Here is a 20,364-nt window from a genome sequence, read left to right as displayed (position 1 = left end):
CCAGAAATCTTATTAAATGCGTTGAAAAAGCCGGAAACCATGAAAAGTGTATTGAAAAAGCCGGAAAGCTTATTAAATGTATTGAAAAAGCTGGAAACCATAGTAAATGTATTGAAAAAGCCGGAAATCTTATTAAATGCATTGAAAAAGCTGGAAAGCATAGTAAATGTAGTGAAAAAGCTGGAAACCATAGTAAATGTAGTGAAAAAGCCGGAAATCTTATTAAATGCATTGAATAAGCTGGAAACCATGAAATGTGTATTGAAAAAATCTGGAAATCATATTAAGGGCCAGATCCAACTAGGTGTAAAAAGCTGCAGTTTGTCAAAGTTTACAATTGTGCAAACTTTTCACCAAAAATGTGTCATGCTATCCTATTAGCCGCGGCTTTTCGTACATGCAAATTTTTTAGATTTTTTTAATACATGTGCTATGATTTCTGGCTTTTTCAATACATGTAATATGATTTCCGGCTTTTCTAATACATTTACTATGGATTTTCGGCTTTTCTAATACATTTGTCATGATTTCCGGCTTTTTCAATACATATACTATAATTTCCGGCTTTTCTAATACATTTACTATAGATTTCCGGCTTTTTCGATACATGTAATATAATTTCTGGCTTTTCTAATACATTTACTATGTTTCCGGCTTTTACCCTCTTCCCTTGGAATCCAAAATTAATTTTCTATTTGGAGTGGTTCTCTGCTGTGGTGTGTTGGTCTGGCACAGGAGGAGGAAGCCTGATTTCCCAAACATCTCTGCTGGGCTGCCAGATGACAGCCATTCCTGCCAGGATCCTTTTTGTGGCATAGGAAGCTCTCTTCAGCTCAGGCAGCATGTGTCTCTCATATACAGTATACTCACTATTTCTGCCAATTTTGGTACATTCTAGGAAAGACATTGCTGCAGCACAGCTGCCTGCAAGTATTTTTACTGGAATTAAATTGACTTTAATGTGCCCCCCCCCCCTCTGTACGGTTACCTCATTGCTTACTTGGCAGTGGATGCACTCTCACTGTCTAATTATTGCAGTTCATATTTCCAAGCAGTTGATGGAAATTAGATATTTATAATACAAAGTGAAGCCTAGCCAGGAATCCTGTTATTATAATAGAGGTGGGACAGACTGTGGTGTCCTGTTATTATTTAAGGAAGCTGACCCTGGTATCCTGCTGTTATAATAATGTTGCTGCAGGCTGTGGTGTACAAAGCTAGCACATGTTTATTATAGCAACTACCGTAAAAAATGTATTATATATTGTACTCTCTCCAGGTGCTCCCTCTTCCTATTTTCCCATGTTTGTACCCCTTCTGTGCTCTCATGTACTCTGCCCTTCCACCTCTGTGGCACCTGTTTCCCTCTCCCTATGTATGTACCCCTTCTGCTCTCCTGTGCCCCCTCTTACCCTCTCTCCCTGTCTCTGCCCCCTCTTACCCTCTATCCATGTTTGTACCCCATCTGCTCTCTCTGTGCCCCCTCTTACCCTCTCTCTGTGCCCCCTCTTACCCTCTCTCCGTGTCTGTACCCCTTCTGCTCACCCTCTCTCCATGTCTATACCCCATCTGCTCACTCTCTCTTTCCATGTCTGTACCCCATCTGCTCTTTAATGAACTGACAAGCGGTAAGAAGATCTAAATTAAAAATTGTTCCTCCCCTACAGCCACACCACACTGGACATGCCCAATCTCGTCGGATCTTGGAAGCTATGCTGTGTTGGACCTGGTTACTACTTGTTACCTGACAGTACTTCAAAGGTTAGTAGCAATTATGTAGTTGTCAAAAACAATGGTATTTTAATCGGATATATCGTCTTGTCCTCTGTAGTGCGTATCTAAATGAGTCCCCTTGTCTTGTATAGATATTAGTTTGTTAGGAGCAGCACATAGAAAATTAAGTTAAAAGCGTACGTAGCAAGCATGTATACGAGTAACTTTTCTTAGTAAGTTACCACATCTACTTTACTTGATCTCCGGTGTTTGAGCGTGGCCACGCTAGCATAAATACTTGTTGTTCCATATATTACGTTTGCTGTATTAGAAAAGCTGTCACTGTATGTGAAGAGGTTGAATGGCTCTGTGTGCTCCCAAGTGTAACGAGCAGTTTGCTTGTTTCAGCTACACCTGCAGCTAAGAGCGTTGGGGTGGAAGTCTGGGGTGCTCTGAGAATGCTTTGCATTTCGGAACTTGTTACATCTGTCAGCATCGCATACTCTATAGAAACCCAGATATCTGCTGCTAATCCTTTATGATTCTTTAGGGGGATCTTTGAATGATAAATGGGCCCCTTTATGTTTAGTGTGCATTGGACGATTGTTTCAGCATTTCACATATAAACTGTCAATTTCGATTATTTATGATCTGCCCATATTTACTATGCATTTTACTGATTACCTCATCATCCTTATGGGCGTACATATGCAAATTCAATGTGAATGAGTTTACACTACATGTAAATATACAGTAGAGCACCATATAGGAATCTGAGTTATGTAATTTTTTATTTTTAAAACCACTAATTTGTCTCCGCCTTTACCATCACCAGGGCCCACGTGGCTCAAAAGTCCATTTTAGAGGGGCTACACCAGAGATAAAGTACCTCAATGGTTACTACAGTATACATTAATGTACTACTTATAGTTCATTGTGGATGTGAAGATTTTAGAATATATTCAACAGCTCTGTATATTAGTGTTGTAATCCTTTTTTTATTTTTTATTTTTTTCCTCTTCCTCCCCACAGAACAAGTTCTTCAAATAGCCCTCTTTCAGTTTTCGGTTCACGTATTGACTGTTTTTCTATATTTTGTTGCTTTTTAAAATAAACACTTTTTTTTTCTACACCGTTTTTTGTCTTTCAATTTAACAGTATACAGTGGAAAAAAATATTGTAAAGTAACTTATTTTACAAATTTGGAAATAAAAACTCTGCACAAACACAGCTTGGGTGTAATGACGACAGATGTAGGGGATGCAGCTGCTATGGGGTCCAGAGCTGATGTGGGCCCATCTTCCATGTCAAACGTATATATATATACATTTTTCACTATTGGGTGGTACATAGGGACCCTTACAAATCTTTTAGCATAGGGCCTCAATGTACTGTGCCTATTGTAGTTACACGCCTGGCTGAAGGTTTAAACATTTTTCACTCTTAAAGGAACTGGACAATGCTCTACATACAGTAGGATAGTGCTGTAAAGGGTGTGCTGTAGGTACTGTAAGCTTTATTAAAAATCAAATACAGTGATGCTCTTAATCAAACAGGGATCTAGAGTGAATTCACAGCAGCTGACATACAGAGGAGACTGCCACAAAACCTCTCTCAAAAGGCACAATGATAATATAAGTGTCTGCGCTTGGGATCACTAAAGCAAAAAAAAAGCAGAATAGAGCAATACGTTTACCAAATGTTTAATAATGAATTACACATAAAAAAAGAACGGCAGTTTCTGAATATTAAATGAACAATCAGCAGGTGCAAATAATCATCAGTACACACACAAGAAATGGATATATATCAATCCTGAAATGAAGTTTAAGAAAGGTCAAAATACATAAGATAGAGTCCTGCTTAGCAGAAAAAAGATGCTTGTGAGTCCTGATTGTAAAAGATTGTCACAATTGGCATGAGCATGGTGATATAGATGCTTTCCTGTTTCCAGAGGGAAAGCCAGGAAGAAAAGGGTATTCCTAAGCACAATAGACTCACCGCTCCCCGTCTGCTAAACAGTGGTAATCCCGAATATCCCTGGAGGCTTGTATGGTGTTAGTGGTAGTGTGGATGCAGTGTGCCTCTTGTGAGAACCAAGATTGTTACACTGCGTGGGGGAAATAGTGAATCTCCTGTGTTGAGCTGGAGAACACTGGTACAGTGCAGTCTCCCTCCGGCAAAGGCACATGCAGCGGGGATGCCGATTACAACAGGCAGGTCTGCCGCTCACCGTGGATGCAACCCACAGGGGGTCTAGAAATTCCAGCAAGGAGCCTGGATACTAGTGTCTGAGCTCTCTCAACGCGTTTCTCCCCTCTCACAGGGGTTTTATCAAAAGGCTGAGAGGGTGAGCTTTATTGTCCACAGACGCAATATGAAAGCTGTACTGTAGCTGTTAGTGTTGGTGCAAATAACAGGTCTAGTTGTCTGAAAAAACCAAGAACAGATGATTGGAGTCCAGGGGCAGAGAGACCAAGGAGGATGTGTGGCACGTGTGCAAGTACAGTAGCTGAGAACACGAGTGAGGAAGGCCCTGCTCATGGAGCTTACAGTCTAAAGGGAAGCGCAATATACTGTATAAGGAGCGAGCCAGTGTACAGTAAAGGGAGCTAAGGGCAGAAAGCAGGAGTGAGTATTGACGGGTGACAGGGTGAAGTGGTGGACAGATATGCTTTTATGGACAGGTGGGCTTTTTGGCGCCTGCTTGAAGCAATGCAGGTTGGGGGAATAGTCTGATGGAACGAGGGAGATTGTTCCAATGGTGTGGGCAGCTCGGGGGACATACAGTAACATGTCTACTCTTTACTGCCTACTTTACTGACAATACAATATGTCAGTCTTTCATACTCTGTACTCAGGCTTCCTAACATTTCATATATCACAACGTGTGGATCTTTGAGTTATAGTGAGACTAAAATACTGTACACCACTAGTTCTGAAACTCGGTCCTCAGGACCCCAAACGGTGCATGTTTTCCAGGTCTCCTCACAGAATCACAGGTGAACTAATTAGCTCCAACTGTGGATCTTCTAAATAATCTGAGTAATGACTATACCCCTGTGCACCTGCTAGGTGACCTGGAAAACGTGACCTATGTGGGGTCCTGAGGCCCGTGTTTGAGAACCACTGCTTTACACAATAGCAACAGCTTGCAAATCAGGAAAATGAGAACTGTTGGGCTACTTCGCACACCACGGTTTTGTCCGTCAGGCAAAAAAAAACACACTTTTTTTTACCATTTTCCTTTAGTGGAAGTAACACATAAATTAAGTTGCCGTGTTATAGCTGTGATAACCACTTAGACAGCTGCCATTCACTGTTTCAGTGTTAAAGTTTAATTAGAGATACCAACACACGGCACTAAACCGTGTGAATGGGACTGATCCACAGGGAAAATAGTCAGGTTTTTCTTCTTCCTCCATTAGAGGGCATAGTGATGACTCTGAGTATAGCCTGGAGAGTAGAGTCTGGGCACAAAACGGTTCATGAAATTTGCAAACAAGCTCAGGCTCCTCTCCTCTATACACTGGCCCCATCCACTGGAACCTCAGTTTTTAGTTTGGTGCCAAGGCAGGAGCAGGGCACCATTTTCAGGGGGGGGATGTCTTTATGTCTTCCTATATTTTACTTTTAGTTATATAGTGTTTACTACAAAGAGTGGGCAGTGTAAGGTGTCCTATAGCCGGTGGCCACAGCACTGGCTTACACCGCCGGAGCAGGAGACCTCCGGCGAAGCTGACAGTGGAGGCTCCTGGTCTGACCGCACTGCCCACTAGACCACCAGGGAATATTACATGGGCAGGGGGCTGCATGATGGCAGTGGCAGCCATTTCCCTGGGGTTCTATCAGCCGGGGGAGATGGGTGCTTTCCTGTAGCCCTTCCCCCAACCCTGGTGCGCACTCTCCCTCAGTGGCCAGCAAGCCCCAGGCAGATTTGCTCCTCACTGAGCGGGCATTTTACCACAATGCTTGCCTCTGTGCTGGACAGAGAAGTGGGCTCCAGTCTCCTTTCATACCATGCTCCCAGCAGCTAGCTAGTTAAATTGTTCCTTCCTGCTACTTGTGGCCGGCTTGTTGAGCTTCATTAGCCCATATTCTGCATTCAGCTGTGTGGTTTTTTTTTTAGTAAGAGTATTTATTTATTTTATTTATTTATTAACAGTTTCTTATATAGCGCAGCATATTCCGTTGCGCTTTACCTTGCCTGTGTCCTTGTACCTGCTGTGGTTACTGGTCACTGGAACATCCTTGGCATCCTTGCGCCCTCGTGTATTATTGGTGTGTGGAGGTTCTATTTCATGGTCAATAGGGGGTCCACAGGGTTGATCTTGGGGGGTTTAGCTGGATCTGGATCCACAGGCACCACACAGTTAAAGCTTTTGCTGCTCCCAGGATGCACTGGGTCCATGCTCTATACCCTGCACCCGAGCCACAGGCACCTCAGTTTTAGTTGGTGCCCGGCCGGAGTCGGGTCCCCCTTAGCCTATGTTTAGAGTTTTTTTAACTTTAATTTTTTTATTTTTAAACTGACTATTCAGAGCGGCAGCATCAGACTTCATTGGACGTCCAAGCTGCCGCTCCTACACCCTGCTGGCGACGCTAGTTACAGATCTGGGGATCGTGGTGGGACTAGCCGGGCTCTGGGGACTCCCACGACTGCGGCCGGATTGCCGGGGATCAGGTAAGCCGCAGTGACCCGTGTGTATATGCAGTCGCATGCCTCCAGTCTCTGGGGACATACCGGAGGAGCTAGCAGTGACGGCGGGCTCCCCCTTTCCGGAGGAATACACCGCGGGACTACTAGACCACCAGGGAATAATGCCTGCAGCGGGAGCCATCGTTCCTGGGGTTAATTGCTGTGCAGGGAAGGCAGCCTTCCCTGTCTAGCGGCTCCTCCCCTCAGCTCAGCGCGCCTTTCCGCTCGGGTCTGGCGACACTGAGCTGCATTCCTCCTGCGGCCACTCCTCTGAGGTTTCCGGCGGCCATCTTCTCTGGCAGCACCGCAGAACTCCCAGGCAGCGCGTGGACCTGTTCCCCTGTGTACCACTCCCCTGGTAGGACAGCATACACAGCATTATAGCCCTCCCAGACACTGAATCTGGGCAGGTTGATTGTAGTGACAAGGTGCAGTGAGTATTAACTTTCTGCATTGTATGTGACTATTGTTAGCGCTGACTGTCTGCTTTTTTTCTACTTACTGTCAGTCTATACCTATCCCTTCTACAGCCCTGCAGGTGTGCGGGGAAGGGTTTTTTTCGGACCTCACTTATATAAATTCACGTATTTGTGAGGTCGGTCACATACAGTTGTGGGCTTGTGTGCTCAATACTTGTGGGTGCGCAGGAGTCCAACACTGAACTTCCCTATTGTGTTATATATATTTGTATAATATATATTTTGTCATGTCTGATGAGGAAGTTGAGCGCTCCGCGGCTCCTACTTTGTTCTCCTGCAGATGCTGCATCGCAGGTGTTAATCAGGAGGATTAATCTCAGGATGGGCTGTGTGCGGTGCCAGCAGTTACCTGGTCCCTCTAACCCCCCAATTTCGCAGGACCCTCCTTGCGTGGTAATTTCCCAGGCGTTGGCTTCCATCGTGGACCATCTGGCGGACCCGACTGCTCTCCCCCATAGGGGGTTGCCCCAACTAGCCATCCCCCATTCCCGGGTATACCGCATTTATTGCAGTCTCCCTCTGGGTCTCAGACTGTTAGTCCATATACGGGGTTTACCTATGTATATCCCGTCTCCTCCAGTGACACAGCAGTCTGTTATTCCCTTTCAGGGTCCCCCTCAGGCGGCTCAACCACCATGGGTGGATGTGTTCTCCAGGTTAGTCTAGAGTTTGGTGGCCTCATCTTCGGCCTTTCAAACTTGCGTAGTGACAAGCCTTAGAAGGCGTCTAAACGCCCTGTTATGTCATCCCAGTCCGTGCAAATATCAGACTCTGAGGCGTCCTCGGATGATGGGGAATTGCTTGGGGACTCTGATTCGGGATCCCCTGTCCGGGAGGTGGAAACTAAGTCTTCCATTAATGTGCCGGCTTTGGTTAGGACGGTGCGGTCCATTCTTGATATAGAGGATGACGCACCAGCTCCTAAATCCAAGTATCCAAATTTCAAAGAGACAAAAGTGACTTTGGCTGTTTGTCCCCTATCTGACCAGCTGACTCATCATATGGCGGAGGCCCGACAGTCGCCTAATAAGAGGTTCCAGCCGCAGAAACGTTTAGCGTCTAGTTATCAGTTTCCTGCAGGTCATTGCCAAAAGTGGGAAACCCCGCCCGAGGTGGATTCTCATGTTACTCGCTTAATCAAAAACGCTACCTTGCCTTTGCCGTCCATTTCATCCCTAAAGGATCCCACAGACAGGAAAGTGGAGACTTGTTTAAAATCTATCTATTCTCAGGGGCGGTGGCCCGTCCATCCGTGGCTAAGGCCATTGAGAGCTGAGCCTATGTACTGGAAGATACTATTCCAGACGATGCTCCAGAAATTTAGAGTGCTTTAGTGGGACCGATGAGGGATGCCACTTCCTATCTTAAAGAAGCGTCTTTGGATGCCAGTCTTTTGACTTCCAAAGTATCGGCTGCAGCGGTGTCTGCTCGCCGGTCTTTGTGGCTGCGTACTTGGAGAGCGGATGCGGATTCCAAGAAAGGCCTGAAGGCCCTTACCTTTTAATGGGGAGATATTTGGCCCAAACCTGGACAAAATTGTGGATACCCTGGCTAAGTTTAAGTCCGCTTTTCTACCTTCGTCATCTGCACATTCTAAGGCTAGGAACTCTGCATTTCGGTCCTTTCGTACTCAGGGAAAGCCCAAGGGACAGTCCTTCCCGAGGCAGTCAGCGACCAAAGTCGCCCCTAAGCCTAAGAAACAAGCGTGGAGAGCTAGATGTCCTTCTTCCGAGCCGGAGGATAAACCCTCTGCCTGATGGGACGGGCCTCCCTCTGGGGGGATCCCAGAGTGGGAGGCAGACTTCTTCAATTCGCCCAGTGCTGGTACAACACCACCACGGATGCCTGGGTTCCTTAAAGTGGTCTCTCAGGGGTACGCCCTCTCCTTTCGTCACAGACCTTCCCATGAGTTCCTCTGCCCGAGTCTTTCAAAGGACAAGGCCTTGCAGATTCAGGAAGCAATCGAGTCCTTGCTGAAAGCAGGGGTCATTGTTCCCGTTCCGCCTTCTCAACGTGGGACGGGTTACTATTACTGCCCATCTACGGAGCCAGGGTATACAGCTTCTGCTGTATCTGGACTACCTCCTATTGTTAGCAAGCTCTCCGGAGGTACTTCTACATCATCTACACCTGACGATTGCTTGTCTGCAAGCGCATGGGTGGCTGATAAATTGGAAGAAGTCCTCCCTGATTCCATCACAATGGATGTTTCATTTGGGAGCCTTGCTGGATTCTCTGACTCCGGAAAATATTTCCTCCTTACAACTGTGGGTGCGCAGTTGCCTGAACAGTTGCCGAGTGTCTGATCACTCAGCAATGAGGGTTCTGGGGTCCATGGTGTCGGCATTCGACATGGTGGAGTATGCCCAGTTCCATTCCAGGCCCGTGCAGGGGCTGATTCTATCCAAATGGAACGGGTTACCACACCGGATCAGGACTCAGATGCTCGTGTTGTCTCCGGAGGTGCGCCTGTCGCTATCTTGGTGGCTTCAGACATCTCATCTCTCCAAGAGTCGCCCCTTTTGGATCCCAGAATGGGTTCTGCTCACGACAGATGCCAGTCTCCAGGGTTGGGGAGCACTGACAGGTCCACTTTCACTTCTGGAACTTCGGGCCGTACAGGGCCTTCCAGGTGTCTGGTCACGCTCTTCAAGGAAGGGCTGTGAAAGTTCAATCCAACAACGCCACCACGGTGGCATATATCAACCATCAAGGGGGGACTCGCAGTTGAGCAGTGATGTCAGAGGTGTCACGCATCCTGGCTTCGGCAGAGTGCAACCTTCCAGCCATCTCTGCAGTCTTCATTCTGGGAGTCCTCAGTTGGGAGGCAGGCTTCCTCAGTCATCACGACGTGCATCCTGGGGAATGGTCACTTCACCCATAGGTACTTCAACAACTTATGGACAGGTGGGGACTGCCGGAGGTGGACCTCATGGCCTCCCGTCACAATCACAAGCTACCCATGTACGGGTCCAGGACAAGAGGCACAGGCGCAAGCCTGGTGGACGTGCCGTCAGTGTAATGGACATTTCAGTTGGTGTATCTATTCCCTCAGATATCCCTGCTACCTCGGGTCCTTCGAAAAATTCAAACAGGACAGCGGCACGCTTCTGTTGGTGGCTCCAGCTTGGCCCAGACATCCTTGGTACTCCGGTCTTCGGAGCCTCTCCACTGACGCTCCGTTCCTTCTGCCTCAGCGTCGGGGACCTGTTGTCTCAGGGGCCCTACCTTTACCCGGATCTGGGTTGTCTGTCTTTGACGGCGTGGCTCTTGAGACATCCGTCTTAAGGTCCTGGTGTTTTTCCAGCTCTGTCATCAGCATGATGCTTCAGGCGCACAATCCTGCTTCTGCCAGGATTTACCAGAGTGTGGCATACTTTTTTCAGTGGTGTGAGTCCAGAAACTACGATCCGCAGGCGTTTTGTTTTGCTAGGGTTTTGGCATTCCTTCAGTCTGGTTTGGAACTAGGCTTACGCCTAGCTTATTTGAAAGTTCATGTGTCTGCACTATGTGTGGTTCCAGCGTAGGATCGCTACTCTGCCAGATGTCCGCACCTTTTTCCAGGGGGTTCTCAGGATTCAGCCTCCCTTTGTTCCCCCTGTGGCTCCATGGGATTTGGCGGTGGTGCTTCGGGCCCTACAGGGTCCTCCATTTGAACCTCTTGAGTCGGTAGAGCTCAGAGTCAGAATTGGGGGCGCTTTCCTGTCATTCTCCTTTTCTGATTTTTCTACTTCAGGGTCCATAGGGTATCCACAGGATACCTTGGGGTATAGGTGATGACGTCAGGCATCGGGCACCATAGAGTTAAAGCTTTCAGCCTCCCAGGATGCACTAGGGTCCCCCTCCTATACCCCGCCCCCGAGCCAAGGCATCTCAGTTTCGTTTTGTACCCGGACGGAGTATGATGCACCTGCTAGAGGAGGGCTTAGAAGAAGCCCCTGAAGTTTTCTTCATGCAGCTGTGGCTGCACATCTGGAAGTACAGCATGGACAGTCAATACTGACGTCCATGCTGTCTTCCCTACTGTGACTGTGCTAGCGCTGCTGCTTGTACTTTTAATTTCTTACTGTTAGCCTTATCACTGTCCCTGTTCTTTCTGCTAAAGCCCTTGCGGTGCGGTGCTTGCAGGGTGGTCTCTCGCTATACTAACAAGTATTGGTGAGAGGGATCACATACTTTCCATTTTGTCAGAGAGTGACTTTCCTCTCCAGCTTCAGTGTACTACGTGTAAAGTACCTATAGCGGAGGGGGAAGGTAGCACGGAGGGGCTAAGCCGGCAGTGTTATTTATTGGCGCGGCCAATTACTGTCACAGCATCGGTACAGGAGCCACCATGGGCTTGTTTCGCCAAGGCGCTTACAACCATGGTGGGCCAGTTAGCTCCGCATTCCGCGTTCTCACAGATGGGATTGTCCCAGCAGTCAGTGGTGTCGTCACCCATGCAGGGTTTCCCGAGGCAGTTGATGGTACCCCACAGTCTTCCTATTTCCCCTCCCCCGGTCTCTCAGGAGCCTGCGTGGGTTAATTCCCTGACTAGTTCTGTACAGCACTTGTCGGATGTGTTACAAGGGGAGTCTGTGTTGCGGCCACATAAGCGTCCGGTGGCGTCTATGTCTGCTCCTTATGAGGATGACGACGTGACGTCTGATGATGGGGAGATTCTGGATCTTTCGGACCAGGAACCTCTCCGTACTAAGGAGGCGGACGCTAGGTCCAAGGTGTATATTCCTGCACTTATTGGGGCAGTCCGCACAGCTTTGGTGATTGAGGACGAAGATCCTCCATTGTCCAAATCTAAATATGCCTTTTTTAAGGATATTAAGGGTGACGCCTCAGTGTTTCCTCTTTCGGGTCAGTTGGTGGACCATTTAGAGGAGGCGTGGAAACAGCCTGGCAAACGATACGAGCTGTAGAGGCGTTTGGTGGTGGCTTATCTGTTCGCGGATAGTTATTTTTCTAAGTGGGAATCCCCTCCACAGGTGGATTCTCATGTGACACGCCTAGTCCGTAGTGCCACATTACCCATACCATCCATGTTTTCCCTAAAGGATGCTACGGACCGCAAGGTGGAGATCTGCCTAAAGTCCGCTTTATTCCCTTGCGGGGGGGCAGATAGGCCGACTATGGCCATTTGTTGGGTTGCCAGAGCTATGAAGCGCTGGGCTGACACTTTGGAGGTGTCCTTCGATTCCAACTGTTCGGCTGAACAGACGGAGTTGATCGGCAATCTCCGGGATTCGGCCACTTATATCAACAGAGCGGCCTTAGATATCAGTACCCTGGCGTCTCGGATTTCTTCGGCAGCTGTAGCTGCTCGTCGCACCTTATGGTTGCGATCTTGGAAGGCGGACGCTGATTCCAAAAAGGGCTTGGAAGCGTTGCCTTTTAATGGAGAAGTTCTATTTGGTCCGGACCTGGACAAAACTGTAGCCACACTGGCGGCAGCCAAATCGGCATGTCTCCCGTCTGCTGCAGTTCCTTCTGGTTCAGGTACGTCGTCCTTTCGGCCTTATAGGGCCCAGGGTGGGTAGGCCTAAAGCACAATCCTTTCCCCGGCAGGCTGGCCCCAAAAAATCGTCCAAGCCCCGGAAGTAGGCCTGGAGTACCAGGCGTCCGACCCCTAAGCCAGATGACAAGCCTGCGGCCAGACGGTTCCGGCCTCCCTTTGGAGGATCCCAAAGTGGGAGGCCGCCTGCTGCAGTTTGCCCGGTGTTGGTCAGTCACCACGACAGACACTTGGGTTCTCGAGGTGGTTTCTCACGGGTACGCCCTCTCCTTCTGGCACAGACCCCCATCTTGATTCTTCTCCACGGGTCTGCCATCAGACCGGAACAAAGCCTTGGAACTGCGGAAGGTCTTGCACAGTATGCTCCAGGCATGAGTTCTAGTGCCTGTTCCATTCTCCAAGAGGGGCCAGGGTTTCTATTCCAATCTCTTTTTGGTGCAGAAACCCAATGGGTCGTATCGTCCGATTCTCAACCTCAAAGCTCTCAACAAGTCTTTGCGGGTGCCGAAGTTTCGGATGGAGACCCTGCGGTCCATTATTCTGGCGCTGGAATGTGGGGACTACATGGTGTCGTTGGACATACAGGACGCTTACCTGCATGTCCCTATTCTTTTACGTCATCAACAGTTCCTCAGGTTTTCAATCCGCAACAACCACTTTCAGTTCCTGGCGTTGCCTTTTGGCCTGGCGACAGCACCACGTGTTTTCACCAAGGTGATGGCGGTCATGGCGGCTTCCCTGCGGCTCCAGGGAGTCCGCATGTTACCGTACTTGGACGATCTTCTCTTGGTGACAGGATCTCCAGAGCTCCTTCTACGCCACTTGGACCTGACCATTGCGGCACTGCAATGGCATGGCTGGTTAATAAACTGGCAGAAGTCCACCCTGATCCCGTCTCAGCAGATTCTGCACCTCGGAGCCTTATTGGACTCCGGACAGCAAAGGATCTTTGTGACGGGGGAAAAGATCTCTGCCTTGCAGTTGAGGGTGCGCAGTTGTCTGCAGAGCCGCCGGGTGTCTCTGCACTCGGCGATGAGGTTACTGGGTTCCATGGTGTCGGTATTCGACATGGTGGAATATGCCCAGTTTCACTCCAGACCTCTGCAGCACCTGATCCTGTCCAAATGGAATGGACTGCCTCAGTCTCTGAAATCGCAGACGATGGTGCTCACTCCGGAGGTTCGCCTGTCCCTAGCCTGGTGGTTGCAGAAGACCCATCTCAACAAGGGTCGTCCGTTCTGGGTGGCGAATTGGGTACTGTTGACAACGGACGCCAGTCTTCGGGGCTGGGGAACAGTCTCGGGTCCACAATTGTTCCAGGGCAGGTGGACTCAGGCAGAAACAGAGCTTCCAATAAACATTATGGAGCTCCGCGCGGTGTTCAATGCTCTCCAGCAGGCACATCGGGTTCTACAAGGTCACCCAGTGCAGGTCCAGTCGGACAATGCTACCACCGTGGCCTACATAAATCGACAGGAAGGAACCCGAAGTTGGGTGGCTCTCGTAGAGGTGTCCCGAATCCTGGTATGGGCGGAGTGCAATCTCCCGGCCATATCAGCAATATTCATCCCGGGAGTGCTAAACTCGGAGGCGGACTTTCTCAGTCGACAGGACGTTCATCCGGGGGAATGGTCCCTGCACCCGGATGTTTTTCAACTGCTGGTGGACAGGTGGGGTCTTCCAGAGATCGACCTCATGGCATCCCGGCACAACAACTAGTTGCCGGTGTACGGGTCTCGCACAAGAGACGAAAAGGCGTCTCTGGTGGATGCTCTGTCCGTCCTGTGGACGTTCCGTTTGCTTATCTGTTTCCTCCGTTTTCCCTTCTTCCGCGGGCAATCCGGAAATTCAAACAGGAAGGAGGAACGCTTCTGTTGATAGCTCCCGCTTGGCCCAGACGGCACTGGTTCTCAGACCTTCAGGGTCTGTCCGTGGACAGTCCTCTGCGGTTGCCGCTACGACCGGACCTTCTGTCACAGGGTCCCTGTCTTCACCCGGACCTGACTCGGCTGTCTTTGACGGCGTGGCTGTTGAGACGGCCATGTTAAGGTCCAGGGGTTTTTCCAGCTCTGTAGTGCGAACCATGCTAAGAGCTCGGAAACCGTCTTCTGCGAGAATATACCATCGTGTGTGGCATACGTTCTTCCAGTGGTATTGACCGAGAGGTTATGCACCTCGGGAATTTCGTCTGTCTAGAGTGCTAGCCTTCCTGCAAGCGGGACTGGCCCATGGGCTTCGCCTTGCTTCTTTGAAGGTGCTGGTTTCTGCCCTGTCTGTTTGGTTCCATCGTAGGATTGCTACAATCCCTGATGTGCACACCTTTATGCAAGGTGTTCTGCGAATTCAGCCGCCTTTTGTTCCACCTGTGGCGCCTTGGGACTTGGCTGTGGTCATGAGGGCTCTCCAGGGACCGCCGTTTGAACCATTGGGCTCAGTGGATCTTAAATGGCTAACAGCTAAGACTGTTTTCCTTCTGGCCATCGCTTTGGCCAGACGTGTTTCTGATTTAGGGGCTCTCTCTTCTGAATGTCCTGAATTTCTTCCCAAAGTCGTTTCCCGGTTTCATATTAACGAAGAAATCGTTGTGCCGGCTTTTAACTCACCTGGTCTTTCAGTGGGTGAGGCCACTTTGGATGTTGTGCGGGCCTTAAGGACTTATGTTGACCGTACTTCTTCATTTAGGAAGTCGGACGCCTTGTTTGTCCTCTATGGCTTCCGTAAAAAGGGTTGGCCTGCTTCAAAACAAACTTTGGCAGCTTGGATCCGTATGGCCATTTCAGAAGCTTATCTTCATGAGGGCCTGCCGGTTCCATCCTCTGTGAGGGCTCATTCCACTAGGTCTGTGTGTCCTTCGTGGGCAGCTCAACGTGGTGCCTCTGCAGTCCAGATCTGCAAGGCTGCCACGTGGTCCTCGGTCCAATCATTTGTGAGGTATTACGGGTGGCCGATTCTCCTTTCAGCACAGGAGCGTCCCCACCCTTGAAGGATACTGCTTTGGGACATCCCCAAGGTATCCTGAAGATACCCTATGGACCTTGAAGTAGAAAATATGAGATATGATAAGAACTTACCCTTGTTATCTCTATTTCTACGAAGTCCATAGGGTTCCACAGGACTCCCGCCCTGTCGCACCTGTGCTTCAGATGGGCTTTACTCTGGTCACCGGTTTTTCCGTCTCCCTTTGGTGAGAATGTAATTCTTATGTGTGTCCAGATCTTTTTTCTCCGTCTTCCTTCTCCTCCTCCGGCCTATGGCTTGGTACGTAACTGAGATGCCTTGGCTCGGGGGCGGGGTATAGGAGGGGGACCCTAGTGCATCCTGGGAGGCTGAAAGCTTTAACTCTATGGTGCCCGATGCCTGATGTCATCACCTATACCCCAAGGTATCCTGTGGAACCCTATGGACTTTGTAGAAATAGAGATAACAAGGGTAAGTTCTTACCATATCTCATATTTTTTATTTCTGCACTTTTGTGTATCAGTTGCATTATTGTGTATGCGATTAGCGCACAATAGCGTATACGTGTTTACGGTATTGCTGCCACGTGTTCAAACAAATTGTTTAAGATTTCATTGTTGTATTGATAGCATGATTACATTGTTTTGAGTCTCTTAATCATACTGCCATATCTGAGAAAAAGTAATTTCTTTCTGCGCAGAAAAGGTGCATGATAGATGTATATTTGTGATGAGAATAGGGGTACTGTGTGTTCCCTATTGCTAGGGGTACTGTGTGTTCCCTAGGGTACACACAGCAGGTGTATTGCAGAATAGGGGTACTGTGTGTTCCCTAGAGTTAAAATCGTCTCTCAGTGTGATCGCAAAATCCATTGATCAGTTAGGTTTTTTGGGCATTTCGATTGAACCGCACGGTTGGGGCAGACCGTGATTGTGAACTGAGTTGTGGTGGAGGAAATCACTGAAAAGGGTAAGGGTTATTGGAACTCTTAAATTCTAGCAGTGGAAAGTACTCGAAAAGGGATTTGGTTAGGGGTACTGTGTGTTCCATATCCGGAAGGCAGGATATTGTATAGGCGGCATTCTGCTGGTTGTTGTGTAGGTTGACTGTAACAATTAGCGAGTTGGTTGTACACAGCGGGTGAAGGTGAGTGGACGCAGGCTGTGAATTCGTCCACCGGTCTAAATCTCTATTGAAAAGTTCCGAATTTTGGCCCAAGATGGGTGCTAAACAAACAGTGGAAATGTTAGATGATGCGCTGCTTTTGGAAGGACCAACAGGTTCGGCACGGCATATAATGCATACAAAGTACGGAGTGTATGCAACTACGCACTGTGATGTATGGGTTGACGAGGAAGTGTGTGAAACCTTTTCCGAAGATTGGCAGTTTTGATGTGGAAATATTGAACAATGTTAGAGATAGCATCTGTGTGGTGAAATCTCTGAAGAAAAGAGTAAAATATAACAATTGCTTGAAACTGTGGCAGCATGAGGGGAACATGTGGCTTAGCGGTGTGCACGTAATGCTAAATAGCGTCGTGTGCGCGCCACAAGGGAGTGTGTACGCATGTCAAGGTAGCATTGCCGAAAGTACAGTTAGTAGTGCAGGCGCACCTCCACCGCCCTATGCGGTGGAAGGTGAAGATACAGCCCATACCAAAAATGATAAAAATGTAACAAGTAACTTGTACCCTCTCCTGAGTAATTATAAGGAAAATGTTTATGAAGCAGATGATGAACCTGTTGTAATGTCAGCCATTTCTCATGCAGTTCAAATGTTAAATGTTCCTCCACAGCAGGTACAGGAAGTGGCCTCACCAATGGTAGTAGCAGAAGTGCTACCACCCACAGAAGCCGTAGCTGGAGCTGGTGGAAATACTATTATACACTGCAGTAATAGACTGACCCCCCAAGTAAAAAGGCCAAAGGTAACGGTGTGGTAGACATGCATCCAGTCCAGACAAAAACAGTTCCCAAAGGGAATCCGGATGCAGGTGGTGTGCCTACAAGGGAGGGAGCAATGCATTGTCCATGGACGAGAGCGGAGCTACATTCCATAATGTCAGATTTCCCTGACCCTAGAAAAGAGTTAGCAAAGTGTCACAGATTTATACAAGATTTAGGTAATGCTCATGAGCCAGCCAACAAAGATTGGCGAGTGGTATTATGGGCATGTCTTCCACACAATACCAACGTGAAAAAGTTTATCACGGCTTGTGTATTGGATGGAGATAGTCCCTTAACTGACACAAGTAATCAGGACAACATAACCCACATAATCACCCAATTGGCCGTATATTTTCCAGTGGTAGATAACTGGAGTAAAATTTATACAATTAAGCAGAAGTAGAGTGAGTCTTCAGAAGATTATTTCACCAGAGCGCTGCAGACTATTACCCAGTACACTGGGATAGTGGACATAAAAGATAGCACGCACCACAAGGAAATGGTCATCACGGTACTTATGGATGGTCTTAAAGACAATCTAAAGACCAGGGTTCAGACCTCACATCCTGGGTGGAGGGGAATTACGGTAGACACTCTCAGGGAAACTACTATTGAACATGACAAAAACATCCTCAGGAAGCGTGAAACACAGAGTGAGAAGCTAATGGCTGTTAGCATTCAAGCTCTTGAAACAATGCATCCACAGCCACCAGACACCTACTCATTGCGCAGCTACAAGTTCTCAATACATATCCTGCGCAGTCACAAATTACACAGCCATACCACACATACCACACTCGGCAACAAAATTCATATCAACATACCTTGCCTCAGAACACATTCCACACACAGCCACAACCCCCATATCCACATCCTCAGCCATTAGCTTTCCACACTCCCCAACCCACACAACAACAACCTTTCAAACCATACCCACCACGAAGGTGTTATAACGGCAACCAGAAGGGACACCTAATTAGGGACTGTAAAGCAAGGAAACAGGGACCACCTAACCAGAGAGCTCCAAAACATCCCCAGAATGCAGTAAACTTCCAGTAATCACCTGCTCACATAGTGGCAGTAAATGCTTTATTGGAGCAGGACAGTCAGCTCTAGGGGTCAGGTCACACCTGTAGTCTACAGCCAGTCAGGTTAACTGGGAGTTCTAGGGAAGAACCTGTAATGACAGTTGATGTAGCTGGTACTAAACATAATTTTCTTGTAGACACAGGGGCAACCAGATCAGTGTAAAAACCTCCATCCAATTTACAGGTGACCTGCAAGACAGTACCAGCAATGGGTGTAACGGGTAAAGTGCAGCATTATCCTTTAACCAAATCTGCAGAGGTTACTATCGGGCCACTGCATACCAGGCATTCCTTTCACCTGGCAGCGGCGGCTCCTACTAACCTACTGGGAAGGGATTTGTTGTGTAAAATGGGATGTGTCATTTATTGTACCCCTGATGGTATATTTTTAGATATCCCAGAAAGAGTTGCGCATGAGGTAAGGGATATATTGGACACTCCACAAAGGTTAATGCTTAACTCTACCATCCTAGAGCAAAGTCAATCACAGATAAAGGAGATGTTATTTCAAATACCGGGTTCCCTTTGGACCAAAGATGGACAGGACACTGGATTAATGGCAAATGTAGCTCCTGTAATGTTCAACTTAAAGGTGGGAAGACAGGCTCCAAAAATCCCTCAGTACCCTTTAAAACCAGAGGTGGAGCTAGGGGTGTATCCCATAATTGAGAGATTGCTCCAGCAGGGGATTTTAGTCCGTACAGCTAGTGTAGCCAACAGTCCCATCTTTCCTGTGATTAAGGGGTGGGAGGGTTTATAGACTAGTACAGGACCTTAGAGGGGTTACTAATGTAGTCGAGAGCCATTTCCTGTAGTGTCAAATCCAGCTATCATTCTCTTGCAGATCCCACCAAATGCATCCCATTTTACTCTTATTGACCCCTGTTCTGCCTTCTTCTCTGTCCCTCTTCAAACTGACTGTCAGTATTTATTCACCTTCACATACAAAGGGGTACAATACACATGGACACGGTTTCCCCAGGGCTTCATAGACAGCCCCAGTATCTTCTCCCAGGCCTTACACAACTGTTTACAATCCTTTCAACCTGCCAATGGATCTGTTCTAATACAACATGTAGACGATTTGTTGTTGTGCTCGGATTCATTTGTCATGTTTAAATGATACTAAACTACTGTTGCTTCATCTCTCACAGACAGGACACAAGGTTGCTAAGGACAAATTACAGCCATGCCAGACTAAGGTTAAATACTTGGGACACTGTCTAACCCAGGGCCTACAACATTTGACAACCATCCGAATACAGGCCATACAGACCATGACACTGCGCAAAATCAACAGCAAATCTGTACCTTCTTGGGAATGTGTGGATACTGCAGAATGTAGATTGCAGGTTTTTCTATTTTGGCTTTACCATTGCAGGGCTTAGTTTCTTCCTCAAAACCCGACCATGTCACACACACTGAGGAAACAGAGCAGGCTTCCTTAGCCTTAAGGATAGTCTGACAAGAGCACCTGCATTGGGAATACCAGATTATGAAAAACTTTTTGATTTATATTGTACGGAGGCTAATGGCTGCGCAGCAGGTGTCCTCACACAAAAACATGCTGCTGCTAGTAGACCCTTGGCATACAACAGTGCACATTTGGACACTGTGGCAAGATCTCTACCAACGTGTTTAAGAAGTGTAGCAGCAACTGCTCTTTTGGTCAGTAAGAGTTAGGATGTAGTATTAGGCCATGATATGATTGTTTATACACCCCATGCTGTATCTGCTTTGCTGAATTCTGCCCAAACCAGACATGTTTCCTCAGCTAGGTTCACAAAATGGGAACTAGCTCTAATAGAACCTGCAAATATCACCACGCAATGTATTTACCATATGTGCCTCAGGATGCACAAAGGGTTGAGAGAGGTGAGTCGCTGGTAGAAGGTGAGTTTTGCAGGTATACAGATGCACATGATTATATGGAATATTTGAATCAGACCTTTACTGCAAGACCTGACATATGTG

General features: G+C 47.9%; 1 long non-coding RNA gene across 5 annotated transcripts in view; it reads left to right on the top strand.

Annotated features, from left to right (window-relative positions):
* The window catches only part of LOC148506531 (uncharacterized), a 555,606-nt gene extending 552,795 nt beyond the window's left edge, over positions 1-2,811 (top strand). For all 5 annotated transcript variants that reach the window (XR_015869775.1, XR_015869777.1, XR_015869774.1 and 2 more), the window contains 2 exons: positions 1,668-1,761; positions 2,746-2,811. This is a non-coding gene — a long non-coding RNA (uncharacterized LOC148506531). The remainder of the gene's footprint in view (positions 1-1,667; positions 1,762-2,745) is intronic.
* Positions 2,812-20,364: the final 17,553 nt, after the last annotated feature.

The sequence above is a fragment of the Taudactylus pleione genome, unplaced genomic scaffold (assembly GCF_031769625.1).
Source record: "Taudactylus pleione unplaced genomic scaffold, aTauple2 ptg000400l, whole genome shotgun sequence".
Lineage (NCBI taxonomy): Eukaryota > Metazoa > Chordata > Amphibia > Anura > Myobatrachidae > Taudactylus > Taudactylus pleione.
Note: the sequence above shows the minus strand (reverse complement) of the source record. Positions and strands in the feature narration are given on the sequence as shown.